At 43.5% G+C, this 20,096-nt stretch overlaps 1 protein-coding gene across 1 annotated transcript in view; it reads right to left on the bottom strand.

Annotated features, from left to right (window-relative positions):
• Positions 1-20,096, bottom strand: part of tnfrsf21 (tumor necrosis factor receptor superfamily, member 21) — a 278,261-nt gene that overhangs the window by 142,563 nt on the left and 115,602 nt on the right. The window lies entirely within an intron of this gene.

Here is a 20,096-nt window from a genome sequence, read left to right as displayed (position 1 = left end):
GAGTTAGTGATTGACCAGGAAAACGCCCCAGACTACCCCAGTGAACATCCAGGATTTGGACATTGAGGTCGTGGAGGAGTACAAATACCTGGGTGTTCACCTCAACAATAAACTGGACTGGTCCTTGAACACAAACGTCCTGTACAGGAAGGGCCAAAGTTGTCTCCATCTGCTGAGGAGGCTGAGGTCCTTTGGAGTGTGTAGGACACTGCTAAGGACTTTCTATGACACTGTGGTAGCATATGTCATCTATGCAGTGGTCTGCTGGAGCTGTGGAAGCACGGAGAGGGACAGGGAAAGACTGAGCAAGCTGGTCAGGAGGGCCAGCTCGGTCCTGGACTGTCCCCTGGAGACCATCGAGGAGGTGGGTGAGAGGAGGATGTTAGCCAAGCTGATATCCATCATGGACAACACCTCTCACCCCCTACATGAGACTGTCCATGCACTGAGCAGCTCATTCAGCAGCAGACTGCTGCACCCATAGTGCATGATGGAGCGCTACCGCAGGTCATTTATCCCATGAGCTGTCAGACTCTTTAACAGCAACACCTGATGTAATGTAGCACTGTCATGTCTGCTGCATAACACTGTTTAAACCATCACTGCTAAGACCCTGTGCAATTTACATACTGTGTATATATTGTAAATAGTCTTGTGTGTAAAATAATTCAATTTAGTGCCTTGCTTTTTTATATATATATAAATATATATATATATATATATACTGTATACACATATTTTATATTTTTTAATCTTTAATTTTCTTTTATTCAAGTAACACTGTCACCATCCTTTTTCTGTCTGTGCTTTGAGCTGCTGTGACATGTGAATTTCCCAAGTGTGGGATTAATAAAGTTTTATCTTATTTTATCTTATCTTATCTCTTTTTAATTAATTAAAATATCTTAAGTTAAAAAGTACTAATAATAGCTAAAATTGCACAAAAAGCAATTTAAATATGTTCACAGTGTCCAGACATTCACATGAACAATGAGTCCCAAAACAGTCCTAATACAGTCCTGGGCAGGTGAGTGGTTTGGTGGTGGTAGTGGGTAACCGGGGGGAATCTGGTGGTGCAGCTTTTAATACTGCAGTACCTCTTCCCTGAGGCCAACAGGGTGAACAGTCCATGGTGAGGGTGGGTGGGGTCATGGGCAATACTCTGGGCCCTGGTCAGGCAGCGCTTACGGGCAATGTCCTGGATGGGGGGAAGAGGAGTCCCTACGATTTTTTCTGCTATCCTCACCACTCTTTGCATGGCTTTCCAGTCAGCAGCCTTGCAGGCCCTGCACCAGACAGAGATGCAACTGGTCAGCAAACTCTCTATGGTGCTCCTGTAAAAAGTGGTGAGGATTGGAGGGGGAAGGTGTGATCTCCTCACCTGTCGCAGAAAGTGTGGGCACTGTTGGGTTGATATTTCGTTCATTTTGTTCACTAATCAAGTGGTGTTATTACTGTAAGTAACCCAAATCCAACTCTTCCAAACATTTCATGCCAACGTCATGTTGACATAGAATAACGATATTTAGTCCTAAGGTATGGAGAACAAAACCCAACGTTTGCGCAAAGTCATAATATTAATGTCCACACAGTATGACATTGTAAAGTTGTTCATATCTTCAACCTGACTTTCATTCTAACCAAAATTTTAAGTTTGTCTGCTGTAAGAGTCCATTGTTCAAATGTCACATTGATGTCCAGTGCCAGCTGTGTCCCCACTGTGTCCACCAACATGGGCTATCAAAACACTTCCTGCTTTTATTACTGAGTCACAAGAAGTAACTCTGACAAAAACTGTAGCCAATAAAAAGTTCATGCTCAATCTGATATTCAAACTGGACTTCCTGGAAAAGGAACACATCCCCACCAGTGCAGCCCTGTGTGCTGACAGGGCTATTACTGTGAATCCCAGCTAAGTCATGTAAGTAATACAGTTAACAGGCTGAAACATGTTAAACCACCAGCATGGTCCATGTTCCAAATAGACTCAGTGGCAGGAAAAGCTTGTGGTCCAAGCCTCCTCTTGGCTGCATCCTATTGCCTTCTAAATCTCTCTCCCACAACTCTGTTTGTTTTGTTTCTGCATGTCTTTGCAGTCTTAACATGATAAATAAATAGGGATTAGGAAGCACATTTTTAAAAAGTCTCTCCCTAAAGGCATTGTGGTTACACTTGGTTGTACAAACAAAAAGTAAAGCTTAAGACCACATTTAAACTCATACCAGCTGGCCACCAACGTCTCTTGGCATTAACATTTGGTTAAATTTACATTCAAAGTTACATCCAAAGTTCAATGTCAGGACAATGTCTGATGACTGATTGATATTTTGTTGGTTTCAAGTTGTGTTGTAACCTCTTTCAAACATATCATGCCTATGTCATCTTGATTTACAATACCGACCTCTAGTCGTAAGGTATGGAGAACAAAACCCAACATCTGCACAAGGTCATAATGTTAATGTCCATACAATATGAAATTGTAAAATTCTTAATATCTTCAACCTGACTTTCATTCTAACCAAAATGTTAAGTTTGTCTGCTGTAAGAGTCCATTGTCTTTCAAATGTCATATTGATGTCCAGTGCCAGCTGTGTCCCCACTGTGTCTCTGAACACAACAACAAGGGCTATCAAAACACTTCCTGCTTTTATTACTGAGCCACAAAAAGTAACTCTGACATCATAATGTCAACGTCCAACCAACTTGAATTTCTAACTTCCTTAGACAATTAAAATATTGTCAATCCAATTTTCATTTCAACTAAAACTGAACGTCTGGCCAACACAAGAGTAAAAAGTCTTTCTGCTATCGTACATATTTATTCTTAATTTTTTTTATTGCTGTTTCAAAATGAAATCTCTGTCTATACTAATACACCAGAAATGCATATCACATTAACATCCATTGCCACTGGTGTGTAAATAGAAAGCAGATTGTCTCTTCTGCTTTTTGTTGCTCAGTTAGAGAAAATACTATCAAGATAGCAAAAAGTAAGACCAGAGATTTCTTTGACCAACGGACTATGGCAACATATTACAGCGGCACCAGAAGCATTATTCATCATTGGAGGAAGCAATGGGAAAGGAGTACCCACACATAAAGCATTAAATCACAAAAACTATGTAGACCTAGCCATAATTTTTTTACCCAGCCTGGAAGCAAATGTGGGTGTCTGCATCATGATGTCATGGACACTGCTGAAGCTTCCTGCTCCTTTTAATCCCCGCCCTCCTGCAGCTTCTCCTGCAGCTTCTCCTGCTCACACCCCTCTGCTCAGTCTCCAGTCAGCATCTGCCAGCTTTTTCCCACTCCTACACCAACCACGCCCACTGACACTCCTCCTACAGTGTCTGTCGGCCTGCTCATTCTGCCACACCTGTTGCGTGTTAGCTCATTTACCTGTCAGCATTTATACGAGTCAGTTGGCCTTTGTTGTTTGCCAGATCGTAGCTTGTGCTCCAGCCTGCCGTTGTATCTTTGCCTTTTTGGGTCCTTTTTGACCTGTGCCTGTTTTTGACCTTTTGCCTTTGCCTGATGTCTCTGTGCCTCTGCGTGGTTATTTGTATTTTATGGTTTCAACCTCTGGAACGGTTTGTTACCTGTTCTGCCTGAGACTCTAAGTAAAGTGACTGTTTTGCCCTACTCCTGTCTCTGTCCTGTGATTCTGCGTTTGAGTCTGGTGTGTGACAGTACGATCTGGCCTGGAATGGACTCAGCAGAATTTCAACACCTCTGATTACTTGTGGACTAGCAAGGCACCACACTCCACACTCATCAGAAGGAAATGGCCACAGTGACGCAGCACCTGCAAGTACTTGCCAACAGTGAGGATCAACTGGCTAATCAGCTTCAGCAGCTTCAGGCCGCAGCACCTTCCAGTCAGGCAGCTTCGCCACTGCCTGTCCCTCTGGCGCCGCAACCAAGCCGTAAGCCACATCTGCCTCCTCCCAGTCACTACAGTGGTGAGCCCAGCCTTTGCCATTTGTTTTTGTCACAATGTTCTCTGGTGTTTGAACTGCAACCTTCCACCTTTCCATCTGATCACTCCATACTTGCTTATATCATCACTCTCTTGGATGGGAGAGCGAGGGAGTGGGGAACTTCTGTGTGGGAGGCTAATTCACCTGTCTGTGCATCCCTGGAGAGTTTCACCCAGAAAATGAAGAAGGTGTTTGAAAGATCCGTCAGTGGCAGAGAAGCAGCACGGGTCATGTTACGGGCACGTCAAAGGAGGAGGTCAGTCTCTGATTAGCTGCCAAATGTTCCTGGAATGTGGACGCTCAGTATGATGCTTTTTTGAACGGATTTTCTGAAAGTATTAAGGATTAGCTAGCTACTTTTGAATTACCTGCCACATTAGACGCACTCATTGACCTTGCCATTCGAGTTGACACCAGATTGACACAGAGGCAGAAGGAGAGGCTAGCCAGGCATCCTCAGTTTTGTCCCCACAGATCACCAGCAGCTGCAGAGCCATCTCCAAGCCCCTCGGATCCTGAGCCCATGCAGGTGGATCGGACCCATATGTCTCCTGAGGAAAGACAGCGGCGCATCATCTCACACTCCTGCCTTTACTGTGGTCAGCCTGGACACTATGTTGCTTCCTGCTCGTTAAAAGACAACGCTCGCCAGTAGGTCAGGAGTTACTTGTGAGCAACCTACCCTTCTCCAAATCTTCCGCCAAACGTGCTCTACTAACTGCCACCTTACAGTGGAGAGATCAGCAACTGGAGGTTGCTGTGCTGCTGGACTCTGGTGCCGATGAAAGTATGATTGACACAGCATTGGTGAAGCAAGTGAAGCAAGCCAACGCTCTCAACGGCCAACCTCTTGCTAAAGTAAGGTATTACACTGAACCTGTCACACTACTGATTTCTGGCAACCACTGTGAAAAGATCTCTTTTCATTTGATAGACACTCCTCAGGTTCCCATTGTTTTGGGCTACCTCTGGTTTGTCAAACATAATCCCCAGATTGACTGGGCTACTAATACCATTTTGGGGTGGAGCACCCTCTGTTTGTCGCAATATCTTTTGTCAGCCTACTCCTGTCTCTGTCCTGTGATTCTGCATTTGAGACTTCTGGTGTGTGACACATCATTTCCAAAAAAACTCCCTTTCTGCCCATCTAGACGAAAACACAACCCCAAAGTTTTCAAACTAAACTGGGGTCAGCAGTGTTTTGAAATGTTTTAGTTTTAGGGGTTCCAAAATGCCAGAGCACTGTGGACACTAGGCATAAACGTAGCAATAGTTATGTGCTTTGAACCAAAAATGTAATATTGTGGATGTAGCCTGAGAAAGTTCAAACCCTGCCTACTACCTCTGCACACCTGGCCATGGCCATTATGTCAAACTTGTGTTCATAATGACAGTTTTTTTGTGCTAGGGACAAAATGTTAGGGCAAAAAGGTATAACAGACAGGCCAGCTTACGGTAACCTTGAGCAAACCTTTAAACACAATTTTTGTGATTCCTTTTTATTTTATTTCACTGCTTCACCTTTGTTTAAGATCAACAAATAGGTTTTTCAGGTCCTGCCCAATACAAATCTGGCCCATGGCCCTGGAAAGCCCCATTCAGCCCTGCTGTGGAGGAGTAGCAGTTTTCACTACTTCCTGACCGGCTCTGAGCAAATGCCAAGTACTGTATGTGTGTGATCTGTGCTTTGACGTTTTCCTTTCTTTTTTCCTTTATTGCCTGAGTGTAACAGGTCTAGTAAAGGGGCATTACAACCTTGAAGGGGAGCCAGCCACGCACCTTGGAAGGATTAAGAAGCTGTATTGTTTTATGTTCCAGAGAGTAAACAGCAGTGTAAAATGTCTATTTGGGTTGCATGTGCATACGTACACCTCCACATAAATACATTCACATGGGCACTTCAGGAAAACACACACACACACACACACACACACACACACACACACTTGAACATAGAAAGGTCAGTTTACAAATGTGTCTTTAAATGTCTTTAAAGACCTCAACACATAGTCACACAGAAATGGGTTTCAGCCAGATTTGTTTCCACAATTATATACCCACAGTGGCCACCTGAAGAACCAAATGCTATAAGTCTTTCCCAGGTTATATCCTCTGTGTTATTAAATCCTGTCAGAAGCACCAGTACCAAGCATAGGTGATGAGCATGAGCATCATTATCCTCAAATGTGATGAGAGCTAATCAATAATTTGGATGTAGTTGTCACTGGTAACTGTTAGAAAGGCTTAAAATGACCTATGTCCACATTTTCTTGAGAAGATATAGGTCGTAGTTATGTTAATAATGACAGCCTTTTTCTCCATAAAGGACGCAGCAGTGTTACATTGTCGTGTTGCAAAATCTTGTGGAGACAAGGTCAGGGAGAATTTTGTTGCCCACAAAGTGTTACACTGCCTCCGTGAACACGCCAAGTTGCACTTACAGTTTACATCCATGTCTGTGAAAACACTGATGCTTCACACACATCTTGGCACAGAAGATCTATACAAACGGCACAGTTTCAAGGTGGACTGCCAAGATTAGTGTCAGCAAGGGATAACAACAATTTATCAATGACAGTTTAATCAGAATTTGATCAAACGTGAAATTTAATTGCTCAAATAAAGATCTGATTCTAAAATATTAACAGTATAGTCTACTACAACATTCTAGCTATCAGGTGTATTTTGGAAGCATGTTACAATGGCGAGCATTAGCAAACAAAGGGTTTAATGTTACTATAATGTTACAAAGTGAAGCATTATCAGTTACATTGAATGTGTTTCACATGGCTAGGCTTCTACATCTCTAATACTGTCAGACAATATGCATTATGTTTCTGCGAGCATTGATTAAGGAAAAAAAAACTGTATAAGTTACGTGTAGCAATGTAAAGGCTGGTACAGCAGATGCTGCCAATCTTCCCGATGATGGTTTGATTACTTTGGTCATTTACATCTTCTTACAGAAAAATGTGCTGCTTTAAGTAATGTTTATTTTGGTAAAATAAAGCTGATCAGAAACCCATTTTAATCACAGCAAAAAAATAAAACAGCACTGTTTATTTTTTTATTTATTTTTTTTGCCACTTGAGGGAAGCAGCACAGAGCACTGACATATGTTATAAAGTTATTATGACAAACTTTAGTGAGCAATTCCTCATTCACACAGCTAGCAGACACAGAAAACTATTAGCATTCTTCAAGTTGTTTTTTATTGCAAATTGGTGAAATGTAGCCCAATATTAACTCTCCTTTCAGCTCTGTTTTAGTCTCCACTGACCCCTAGCTCTTTAGCTGCTACATTACATACTGCACTATGTTCACCAGCTAGTTGCTAAGTTAATCCGTGCAGTGATCATAGACGCCTGAACACTGGAGCAAGCAGAGCAGCTGCATCCCCACTCCTTGATCATACCACTTTGCTATTTTCAAATATTTGAGGTAGTTTGGATTAAAAAAGTTATATCTGGCCATTTTAAGGGTAGTTAGTGAATTAAACATTACATTTCCCATCATAACCATCCCTGTTATTTTTCATATAAACTCTGGACAATAAGAGTCAGGTCCAGACAGATATTTAGTGCGTGGCCGCTGACATGAGAAGGACACTTTGTACACAGTTGGAGATGTCAAATTAAATGCTTCCCATCCCCAATACAGCATTAGAATTGCTCCTGCATGTGTGGGCAGATGTTACATTTGATATCTAGTGTCTCAATCTATATTGTGACTCTAACATTGCTGCTTTGTGAAAACAGTTAATGACAAGTAGAACACAGATACAAGTTACCTACGTAAAAAGCATATCCACATAATTTGAGAGGTTTCTGAGTCATGACATCAAAACCAAAAAATGTTACAGCACCCTCCAGTCTCCCCTAATCAACCCTGTGTTTTCATTAGGGATGCACCAAAATGAAAATTTGTGTCCGAAGCCAAATAAAATGAAATGCTTGGCCGAATACCGAGTACCGAGTACCAAATGCCGTTGTTTAGTTTTTCATTCGTTTTTGCAGATGAACACCCTCCAGATTAGTGTTGTCATGGTACCAAAATTGGGACCCACAGTACGATACCATTGAAAGTATCACGGTTCTGAGTAGTATCACAATACCACAGCGAAAATGAGGCAGATGTGCCTTTTGTCATTTATAAAAAAATAAATCACTTTTCTACAATACATCAATGATATTTCAATGGAATAAATTACTTATTGACTTATTCATACTTCAAAAACGGCATCAATAAGTGATAAACATAGCGGGGATCGAAAATAAATAAATAAATAAAATAAAAATCAACCAAAAATCAACCAGCCACCCTCCTCCCCTGCAAGTTAAGAATAGTCCCTTAAGTGGGGTGAGGTTTGTGGACCGTTACCTGACACAAAGAGAGAAATGTGAACCGCTTGTCTCTCCTCTGACACGTCACATACCTGTGTGCCGCCACGGCTCGGCTGTCCAGGTACTTTTGGGCAGTCATGACACAAGGAAGAGGGCTTCTCCGTCGCCAGTAAGTCATTATCTTGCGCCGCGGAGCACATGGCCGCCGTATTTGACAGAAATACATTCCTGTCTGTGTCTGTGACCCCCGTTCGACCCACAACCGGCAGGATTCGCCTTTCGTTTCTGCTGCTGGTTGAAATCTGTACTCGCACAGCATGCTCCTGAATGATTTCTTTTGCTTGCACAAAACTATTTTTAGTCGCAAATGCGGGTAAAATGCTCGCACTGTAGAGCTCTGTGGAAAACAAATCACTGTATATATAAACAAATCTAACCTACAAGTAAAAATAAATTAATAATAACTTTCACTGCTCAAAGATACTCAATAGCTCAGCTAATACCTGAAATGTCACTGGATACAAACCACCGCAGCGGCATATTGAGTGCCAGGTGGCCAGCACACACTGTTATTGGACACTCACCCTCTTGCGATTGGACTTTGAACTTATCCCACAGTAGTGGTACCTGAGGTACCTTAGTACTACGGTGCTCCAACATTATGGTATCATATGTACGGTGATGTTTTAGTACCGCGGTCTACTGTTGGTACCAGTATACCCTGCAACACTACTCTAGATAGATGAGTATTACATTCTTTGCAAACCGCTTTTCTTCTATCACTCTCCAACACTTTGAAATATCGCCACACACTGCTGACATTTTACTCCGTCCGTCACCACACGCTATTTGATTGCGTCATCAAAACACGCCGCTATTATTCGGCCTTGCTTTTCACTTATTCCACCGAATACCGAATGTGTGTTTTTTTTTATTCGGCCGAATATATTTGGTTACCGAATACTTGGTGCATCCCTAGTTTTCATTCATAGAAACAAAATGACTCAGATCCTGGATCATTGCAGATGACAAAGACCGGGTATACATAAAAATTCAGGCCTCTAGTTTCGCAGACCGGGCAAGGCGGAGGCACAGCGCACCTGCGCTTCGCCAACTGGGTGTGGCCAGGCGGATTTTGCAAGTTTGGCACACCGTGCGTGCTGGCGCAGCTACTCCTCTTTCCCACCTCCGTCCCTCCTACCTGCACAAGTTGGAAAGAGGGAGGAGAGAAGGCGTGGAGTGGGTTTTACACACCCAATTCACATCACACCAATCAAATGAGCTCATCTCCTCGCCCTTAAATGCGCCGCATAAAGGTGTAATGAGAGTTTACTCAATTCGCCATGGCAGAAAAGGACAGCAGCGTCAGACGGCCAAACTTCTCCCAGGAGGAAACTGATGTTTTGGTCCGGGAGGTCTAAGCTCGCAGTGTCCGAATATATGGAACTGCAAGCAGACCTCCACGGGCTGATGATGCAAAGGTAGCCTGGGAGGAGGTCACCACAATTGTAAATCAATGTTGCGTTTTTCTCGTGCACGCGCGCTCTCTCTTTCTCTCTCGCAGTCTCACTCTGTTTCTTTTCTTTTGACTTTTCTAAGATGACAGATGCTGAATATATACTCCCTATCTGATGCTGTGGCTGTTTGTGGATGGCTGAGAGGGATGTGAACTCATTAGTTTGCAGCTGTGTTAATCAAATCAGTTTGGGTTTCCATTACGCGTGCCAAACGTGCCAAACGGTACAAATCCTTTGATCTGACATCAGATGTGATGGGACAGTCGATATAGAGATGCATTTATGTGCTGATTGCAGATAGTTGCATTGAATAGTGTTTTTTGTGGGTATTTATTGCATTGTTAATGTGCCTGACATTCTGGAAACCTGCCTGTGAGGTTTTGGTGACGTGTGCGCACTGTCCGCCAGTCAGCCAAACTTCAACTTACACCGGCTGCACTCCGCCTGCGCTGACAGTAAACCTGGTTCCAGCTGGTGAGCTTTTAGCGCACCTTCGGCGAAGCCTTTTGGCACAAAACTGTCACTGCGCCAAGCTGGATCTGTCGACACTTCCCCCTGCTGCACCGCCACACCCATCTCAGCGAACCTCGGTCTGCCAAACTACCAAACTGAGCGTGCCTCGGGTTGCGCTGCTCGAAAGTAGCTCTGCGCGGGGTTCGCAACCCTGCGCCACCCTGCACCGCCCTGGGAAACTAGAGGTCTCAATGTCGGGCGTGTGGCAGAGAGACTTTGTGTCTGTGCTGGGGACAGGCAGGTGAGCTGTATGTCAGGTTAGCAGTAAACCATGGATCTAACAGTGAACGTTCAGTGTGAGCTGCAGCTTGTCTGAACTACCAGACCAGTAAAGCTATTTCAGTGATGTGCAGAGAAACTGTGTCACATGTTTTGCATCATGCAATCTGCTTTCAAACTATTTAGAACAAATAGGCCAATAAAAATCAGTGGCAAGCGACCAGAGCACCGATACCTGTGGTTTATGAATCTATAATCCTTGCTTGTCCTTGACTCTGGCTGCTCAAGTAGAGAGAGCAAGTTCATTGCATTTTAAATAGCAGCGACGCTCATCATTTAGCAGTGGAAGAGCATCACTTCTCCGGAGCCTTTGTGCTCCACTGTCTCTCAGATTAACTCATATCGCAGCGGTGCCTGGACAGCGTGACGTGTGTGGTTGTGCTGCTGCCGTGGTCCTGCCAGATGCCTCCTGCTGCTGCTGCCGTCATTAGTCATTAGTCATACTTNCCTGAGGTTTCTACCGTTTTTTTTCCCCGTTAAAGGGGTTTTTTTGGGGAGTTTTTCCTTATCCGCTGCGAGGGTCATAAGGACAGAGGGATGTCGTATGCTGTAAAGCCCTGTGAGGCAAATTGTGATTTGTGATATTGGGCTTTATAAATAAAATTGATTGATTGATTGATCACTGCTACATGCACATAGGGGAAACACTGATTTAAAGGGGTATTTCACCGCTGGAAAGATGGCCTTTTAATAATACTGGGATGTCTATGCAGTAAAGAGATGAAAATACAGACAAAAAGGGCGCTTTTGCTCAAGAGGGAGAAAACCTACAACTAGCAGAATGCACTGGGCCACATCAGACCAATAAATCCCATGTGGGATATCTAGGCACTGGTTGGATGGAAGGAAGTTTACCACAGTTCATTTAAACAGACTACCAACACTGTTTTGATACAAAGCTGGTTGAAAATTGTGTCGTACCCTATTAAAGGGATACTACACCCAAAAATGAAAATTCAGCCATTATCTACTCACCCATATGCTGACGGAGGCCCTGGTGAAGTTTTAGAGTCCTCACACCCCTTGCGGAGATCGGTGGGGGGAGCAGCTAGCACACCTAATGGCTGACGGCGCCCCAGACTAACGTCCAAGAACACAAAATTGAAACCACAAAATATCTCCAACATGCACATCCGTAGTGATACAAGTGTCCTGAAGCCCCAACATAAAAAGTTGTTTCGAAAAACGCCATTTGAACTCATGTTTTTAGCCTCACTGTAGCCTGTAGCTCTGACTGCTTCTCTGTGCTCTGCGCTCACGTGTGCGCGCTCAGGGTGATTGGTGATGCACGGTCTCTGAAGAGCAGCAGTCTCGTCAGTACTGATGTCCAGATTCTCAAGTGCAGGCATCGCCAATTCCCAGTCTGAACAGCAAAGACTTTCCTCATCCGGTGGCACTGCCTTGCATTTGAAACAACTACACCACCGGGTTTCCAGTGCTTGACTCCCGTATTCTGTGGCTGGCTGAGGCTTAAGAACATTAATTAATGCAACTCTAAGAAACACTGATTAGGCATTTGCATTCAACATACAGCAACTACAGCATGCACTGGCATTACAGTTCATGGGTTTATCCTTCATTACGTCAAAGAAGTTGCTTAAAGGTTACTTGTCTATTTTTATACCCATCTCTTCTTTGTAAGGCATGTTAAGTATCTGAGCTTACAAGGGCTGCTAGGTAACAGCAGAGAAACCCCACTTTGGGTAGCCAACAACGGTACAATGCAACATTTCCACCTGTCAAGCCCACAACCCCCCTCTCTCATTACCTTCCATCTGTATATGTCTTTATTGCCCTGTAAGAGACCCAATTGACCCACTAATGTGCCTTGCCAACCAAACAACAACCCTGATGCAGCTGAAACCAGATTATTCCAGTTCTCTGTGGTCAGGCACTGAGGGAGTACAGAGACGGTGGCGGGTGGCTCAGCTTTATTACAGCACACACACACACACACACACACACACACACACACACACACACACACACACACACAAAGTTTCAATGTGGAGAGTCGAGTGTCTCAGGCAGAAGGTGTCCCCTGAGTTTGGGTCTTTCTCTCTGTCAGTGTGACATCAAGAGCTCCACCATGAGGCAAAATGTACTCTACCTGTTGATCCACAGTGTTGACACAAGGGAGCTAAAGAGGAGTGTGGGAGTAACAATAATAACAGAAAGAAAAGTCACATCCAAAATTTATCAGACAGGGGGAATGAAATAAGGTGGCTTACAACAAAGGAGAGTAGAGAGAGGTAGAGCTTAATGAAGCAAAAGAAAGTTGGAAAGGAGGTATAAAAGGATGTCACAATGACACTTACATTGTTATCAACATGATGTCATATACTGCATGTTGTTGCTGTGTCTCTGACACATTCAAATCCAAAAGGACACAGTAAACTCTCTATCCATGCATCCTATTTTTCCCCTGATAATGTTACATTGTGAGAAAATCTGTGTTGAAATCATAAAAATAAACAAAGGTGACCTCGCTGTGTAAAAAAAATCCACCAGTAACCATTAGTCGGGTTTCCATCCACCTAATCTTATTCGCATTTTCAACAATTATGGGTGTTCTTTTGCATTTTTATTTTTCACGAGAAGCACCACCTACTGCTAGACCTGTTGACTCCCAATACTCGCAAAACAATAATGAATAGAAACGTGGATAAATTCGCATTTTCACAAAATTTGCTTAAAATTTGCGATACATTTGGATGGAAACCCAGTTATTACCCTTTGCACATTTTGTACAGATAACATGAAGCCTAGACACACCAAACTGACTTCAGAGAACTAGCAGCAACGAAGGCCTCTACTGTGTTGCCATGTCTTGGCCAAAAAAGTTATACATGAAAACAAAGACTACAGCCGACAGCCAACCAGCACGTATGATCTGTGCCTGCATGACAGAAAATAACTCTCCACACCGGCAGATGGCAGTCATCTGTAATCCACATTCAAAAAGGGAAACTGGAAGACGATCTTGAAACTAGTTAGCCAGTTGACACATTAAAAACATAATCCAGTGTTGAAAGAACATAGCCTATTTACCGTGCACCGGTGAACAATAACACAAACCATCACGTTTCTGCTAAAGAGCTCAATGGATAAAGAACAATTTCTTATGGAACAAAAGTTTGTATTGGTCTTTGTTTCTCCTCGTGCACCAATCAGAGTGATTTCATTCACCAACAGGCTCCACAGTCACCACTGCCAATTCAACATGCTGAATCAGCCCCCAAAAAAACCCAACTCAGACCAACGAGGAGCAGTGGTGCGGGACACACCGCACCTGCTAGGGTGACAGATGCTCACCAACAGCCCAACACTGACCGATTGCCAGCCATCGGCTTGGTGTGTTATAGTCTTAAGTCTCAATTATCTTGGGTAGAGACTAAATGCCCTCACTCCAACAAGACTGCTGCACAGATTTCATTTCAACAATCAAGGCTATAAACTTGGTATTGGTAAATAAACTCACGTGGCCACTGATCAATACTGTGTTCACTCATTTTAATGATGTCCTGATGATACTTTTCTGTCCAGGGGACAAACCATGTTGATAAAACTTTTTCACCAGCAGCCACCACATTTGTGCAAGACGACATTCCATTTTGTTCAGTCTCAATGGGGGAAAGGAAAATGTCAGAGAGATTTTGGAACATTATAACCAAAACACCAAATGGCAAATTATTTTGAAAGAATGCTGTTCAACCCCTAATAGAGGACTACAGGCTTTGAGAGTCTGTGCCAAGAAGCACTAAAGTGGTCCTGGGGGCTTTTAGTGGCCCAAGATACTTCATATAGCAGTGTTTCCCCTACCACCCCCCGCCCCCCTTGATAATCAAGTTAATTTTATTTCATTTCATAACAGAAGTCATTTAAGGTTACCTTTCCTATAGAACAGATCTATACCATGTCCTTTTATTAAACAAACTAAATAGCCTTATGTTATTTATCTTATTTACAGTACATGACGTCGTGTCATTTCTGTCTCCACATGGAACTAAACTAAACTAACCAAACTAACCTTACCATAAAACCCTTACCCTAAAACTAAAAACCCCAAAACCAGAGCCCCAATCATAAACTGATCCTTTGAAAGAAATGAAAATTAACTCCACTTGACCGTTTTGCACAGGATCCCCACTCATAATGGGTTAAAAACTTAAAGGTAAAAACCACACACACACACACAAACACAGACACACACACACACACACACACACACAGGTGAGCACACTAGAACGCAGGGCGAATTCTCCTGACCTGAACACTGTGTAGTAGGGATGTGGACATTCACCGATTCATATCGGTGGTCCGATACAAACGTTTGGGATGCGACTGCACTGGTAGATTCAAGGTGCGTCGGATATAACTTACGGGTGAATTTACGGTGCATCTGTTCTAGCCTGTTAGCATCGGTAAATACCATGGTTAAATCGATTATTTTATGTTCTAGTATCTATTCTCTGTCCTAATGTAGCCAACCTGAATGCACCATCGCGTCCTCAGGCACTGACGCAAGCACGCAGGTGTTGTACACAACAAATATGGAGGCAAACGAGAACGACGTTAGCAGCGATGAGATATTTAATGCACCAAAAAAGACACACAAATCAAACATGTGGCAATATTTCGGGTTTTTCAAGCGAGGAGGTCAACTTGACAAGACGCACGCAATCTGCAAACAATGCCGTGCGGCTATCAAGTACGTCAGTAGCACGACGAACATGGCGACGCACGTGAAAAGACGGCGTGGATACCTCTGCGGCTGACCCCCCTCCTCTCCTTCGGATTCTACCGAAGCACGAGCCACATTGAGCGGTAGCAAAGGCACTCAATTCAAGGCACTGGAATTCCTGGATGATGACCATACTAGGGACACCATATACCTGGGGATAACAGCCGAAGTGGAGAATATGGTAATATGCTCATTAAGTATATTCTCACTCCTATATTTATTCTGCCTTAAACTGAGGGAGTACTGATGTGTTTTATTTGATTTAGAAAAAAGAAATTTAATAGCTTATATCTGCTCATTATTCTCAGGCAGAAGAGGATGGCAGGCTGAATGAAAGACAGGCAACCAACCCAGAGGATGAACAGAGCTCCCACAGAGAGGAGGAGGAAGAAGAAGAGGAAAACGGTTTGTTTTGATTGAAACCTAGGACTACAATCTGTAATAGTTTGTTTTAAAAATTGATATGATATTGTTCTTGTAAAATTGTATAACATTGTTCTTCTCTTCTCTTCTCTTCTCTTCTCTTCTCTTCTCTTCTCTTCTCTTCTCTTCTCTTCTCTTCTCTTCTCTCTGATGATGACCCAGAGCCTCCCATGAAGAAGTCAGCATTGGACCTGATGTTTGGAGGTTTCTCCACTCCAAGAGCACAGAAGAAGAGTTCAAGAGAAAGAGCTAAGGAGGAAACTGCCAAGTACAGGGGGAGGGATTGTTTAGATCTGCATGGTGATGGTTGCAGTGGNGGATTGTTTAGATCTGCATGGTGATGTGTTGCAGTGGTGGAAAGAGCAGGTGGATCTCCCTCTTCTGTCCAAATTGGCCAGAACCTACTTGTCCATCCCTGCAACAAGTGTTCCGTCTGAACGAGTTTTCAGTACAGCCGGTGACGTAGTGACTGCTCAGCGCAGTCTGCTACTCCCAGAACATGTAGACCAGTTAATATTTCTAAAGAAAAACCTGAAACTAAGCCATATGAGATAAATCATGCAGTGAAGTGAGGTGTTGACAGTAAATGGCACTTACAGCATCGTTTGATTGCCAGTAGTTGATGTTTTTTTTTGCTTACATTGTTAGCAGTTAAGAAAGACTTGTTGGGAAATGTTTACATTTACATGTTCAATTTCTAATAGAAATCACACCAATACTTTTTCTTCCTAGTACACAGGAGTACTATGGACATTGCACTTTGGAAAGAAATACCTCTATTTGAGCACTTTGGTGAGAGTATCGTTTACAGCAGCTGTTACTGGCTGCCAGTAATAGTTTTATTTTTACACCTGAGTCTGTAAGATATTGTTATTTGATTTTCATTCTTTGTAAGATGGAATTACAGCCATTTATGTTCACTATTCAGTCAACTAACTGAAATATTGTCAAGCACATCAGTCTGGCAGACAGTAGTATGTGTTGCTGATCATATTATTTGCACTATGCACATTGTTAATACTGTGCTTTCTGAAACTGTTCAACTGTGAAGTTTTATACATTTTGCATAATTATAGAGACAGAGAATATAATTGAATATAATTCAATTGAATAAAATTGAATGCTCTGTCTGTACATACTGAATTATGTCTGTTTTTTAAAATAGGATTTATTGGTTTGCTCCATAAAAACCAACCAAATATTACATACATCCCTCAAATTGATACAGAGAGTAAAGCAGAATTGTGCTATTGAAGTAAGAAACCTGATGTGGGCTAATACACTCTTGTACCGCAACTAACTGTATCGAATGATCACATCATATTGAACCGAATCCTTTTATAATTAAGTCATATCGTTATCAAATCATTTTTTAATCGCATCGTATCGTGAACAGGAGTGATTCGTATCGCATCGTATTGACAGGGGGCTTCAGTGTATCGCAAATGTATCGTATCGGTGGCAGCGTATCGAGATGCGTATCGAATCGCCTCAGTGGTGGAGATATACATCCCTACTGTGTAGTATTTATCTATATCTATATTTATAAACAAAGCACAAAAAGATTCTTTCTTTGTTGTAACAATGCTTCTTGGCAAGAAATCTTATACCGTTGGAAAGCCTGTTTATTTCCCTTTTCAATGGTGCCACATTTGTGAGGAACATGCATTTGTGGGATGAGCAGCAGAGCTGAGTATGTGGGTTGCGCCCATGAAAAATTTGCGAAATCTTCTCTGACTGTTGTGCCCGGCACCTCTGGTGCTGTGTAGCGCAGCCTTTTTTCTCCCTCTCTGCACCTTCTCTCTCCCTCTCGCTCTTCCTCTCTCTCTCTCTCCCAGGCAGCATGCAGGCGGCGGCGGCACAGGTGTGGTGAATCTGTAATCAGGCTGCCGCACACCGGCGGCAACGCTCCAATCAACTCACTCTGCTGCAGCGTTCATGAGGAGACAGAAGCCCTCTACTCGTCGCCAGTCCGTAAACCGACAAACGTCAGTGCTTTGGCTCTGTAAGTGTTTTTGATTCCGAATATTTTCCTTGAAGTAATCCTAGTTTGTTCCGTGTGTAGATTCCTCGCTTCAGTGCTCATTCCTGTCCTGCCTTACCTGCAAACATCTCCTCCGGATCATCTCCTCGCCTCTCGCCATACTCCACGCCTGCCTGGTTTTCCACCTCCAGCCACAGCTGCCACCGCCTGCTCCACCACTCTGCCAGCTCCTGTCTCCCCTCTGCCCTCAGTTAAGTCCCTCATTCCGTTCAGTCTTAGCTTCCATAGTTCCTAGGTTATCTTGTTCATTTGTTTCCCTAGCATTACTTCTAGTTCCCATAGTTCCTAGTCAGGTTTTTAGTCAAGTAAAGTATAGTGTAGCCAGTTTCGTGTAGAAGTATCTTTGAGTTCTATTACCAGATCAGCGTTCCCCTTGACCCCTAGGTGGTACCCTTGTTTCCTTCTTGTTTCACCCCAGCTATCCTGGGTACAATTTGTTAACTTTTCTTGTAAATAAATATTACTTATTTATACTCGTACTGTGTGTGTGTTGCTTGCACCTGGGTCTCGCGTGGTTCCCGTAACATTGTCAATGCCAAACAGCTTTTTTTTTGCTGTTGACTCTGACTGTTGTTTTGAGCTTCTGGTACCCACAGGTGACGACAATCAGCACCTGTGAGCATGGGTCCTGCTACAATGTGCACTGGAACCTGAACATCTGGAGGAACGTTACGTTCAGCAATGAGTTCAGATTCTGCCTATGGCAGTTGGATTATATGGTCAAAACAAGGCTAGTCATCATTGGAGGCAATCTAAATGCAGAGAGATATTGAGATGAAATTCTACAACCAGTGGCAATCCCATATCTCCACAGTCTGGGACTGAACTCTATCTTCCAAGATGACAACGCTCGCCCCCACAGAGCAGGGTTTATCAGAGATTACCTCCAAAATTTGAGAGTGGAGAGGATGGAATGGCCTGCCAGCAGTCATGACCTCAACCCCATTGAAAACTTGTGGGATCAGCTTGGGCATGCTGTTCATGCCAGAGTGAACAACACAAGCACGTTGGCTGACTTACGACGAATGCTGGTTGAAGAATGGGATGCCATCCCACAGCAGTGTGTGACCAGGCTGGTCACCAGCATGAGGAGGAGGTGCCAGGCTGTGTATGGTTCTTTCACACGCTACTGAGGTTCCTGTTGTTAAAGGAGCAATAAGGGAAATTCATCATTTCTAGACTGAAGGAAAAGAAAAAATCGCTATGTGAAGAACTAGGGGTGTAATTTCATCTGGAGTATAGCATGACCTCACATACCCTCTCTCTGTGTTGATCTCCAGCCCCTTGTTTACAAGCCAGTCTGGCTGCGCGTTCATGTACGTTCATGTGAATCGTGCCTCCTCCCTCCTCTCAGAGCCCTTGGCCCTCCCTCCCAATAAAAGGCTACAGCCAGTGAGCAATGGCAGATGGCATGATGGCACCTGTAATAAATGTAATATACTCGCTGAGATGGCGGCGAGGCTCAGTGACTAGAAGAGCTGGTAGAAGCGTTCCATAGCTGTAAGTTACTCCAGTAGCCGGTGGCGGCCGACTAGTGGTAACTCCGGGAGCTAACACTAACTCTTCTCCATGAGCCCATGAGCTGCCACCAGCTACACTAGTAACTTACAGCTACGGAGCGCTTCTACCAGCTCTTCTAGTCACTGAGCCTCGCCTCCATCTCAGCAAATATATTACATTTATTACAGATACCATCATTTTTGAAGTAGGCAGGGGAATAGCTAAACACAGCAGAGACCGAGAGTGAGTGAAAGACATCGCTAACTGCTAAACTAAGCCAAACTAAGTTGGCTGTTAAGGTTTTATTCCCTTGACTCTGTAGCGAGTGAATCTGCCTGTAGTGAAACCGGGGCTAACCGGTGCTTCCTCCTCAGGCTCCACTTCACTCAGCTGCCTGACAGATCCGCTGCTTCTTCACACTTTAACCTGAATAACAAACTGGAGCTAGCTGGGAGTGTGACCGGAGAGAAGCACAGCCAATTAGCCTCCACTAGCTTCCAAGCTAGCCCCACAAATGCATGTTCCTCACAAATGTGGCACCATTGAAAAGGGAAATAAACAGGCTCTCCAAAGGTATAAGATTTCTTGCCAAGATGCATCGTTACAACAAAGAAAGAATCTACCAAACACAAATGTCCTTACTTTTAGTGCTTTGTTTATAAACAACAGGCATTTTGCTGTGGCTCAAAAACTGACATCCATAGAAAGCTTGGTGTCATTTTGTACTGATGCATCTGCAGATCAATTCCATAC

The sequence above is a fragment of the Epinephelus moara genome, chromosome 12 (assembly GCF_006386435.1).
Source record: "Epinephelus moara isolate mb chromosome 12, YSFRI_EMoa_1.0, whole genome shotgun sequence".
NCBI lineage: Eukaryota > Metazoa > Chordata > Actinopteri > Perciformes > Serranidae > Epinephelus > Epinephelus moara.
This window is presented reverse-complemented; position numbering and strand designations above follow the sequence as displayed.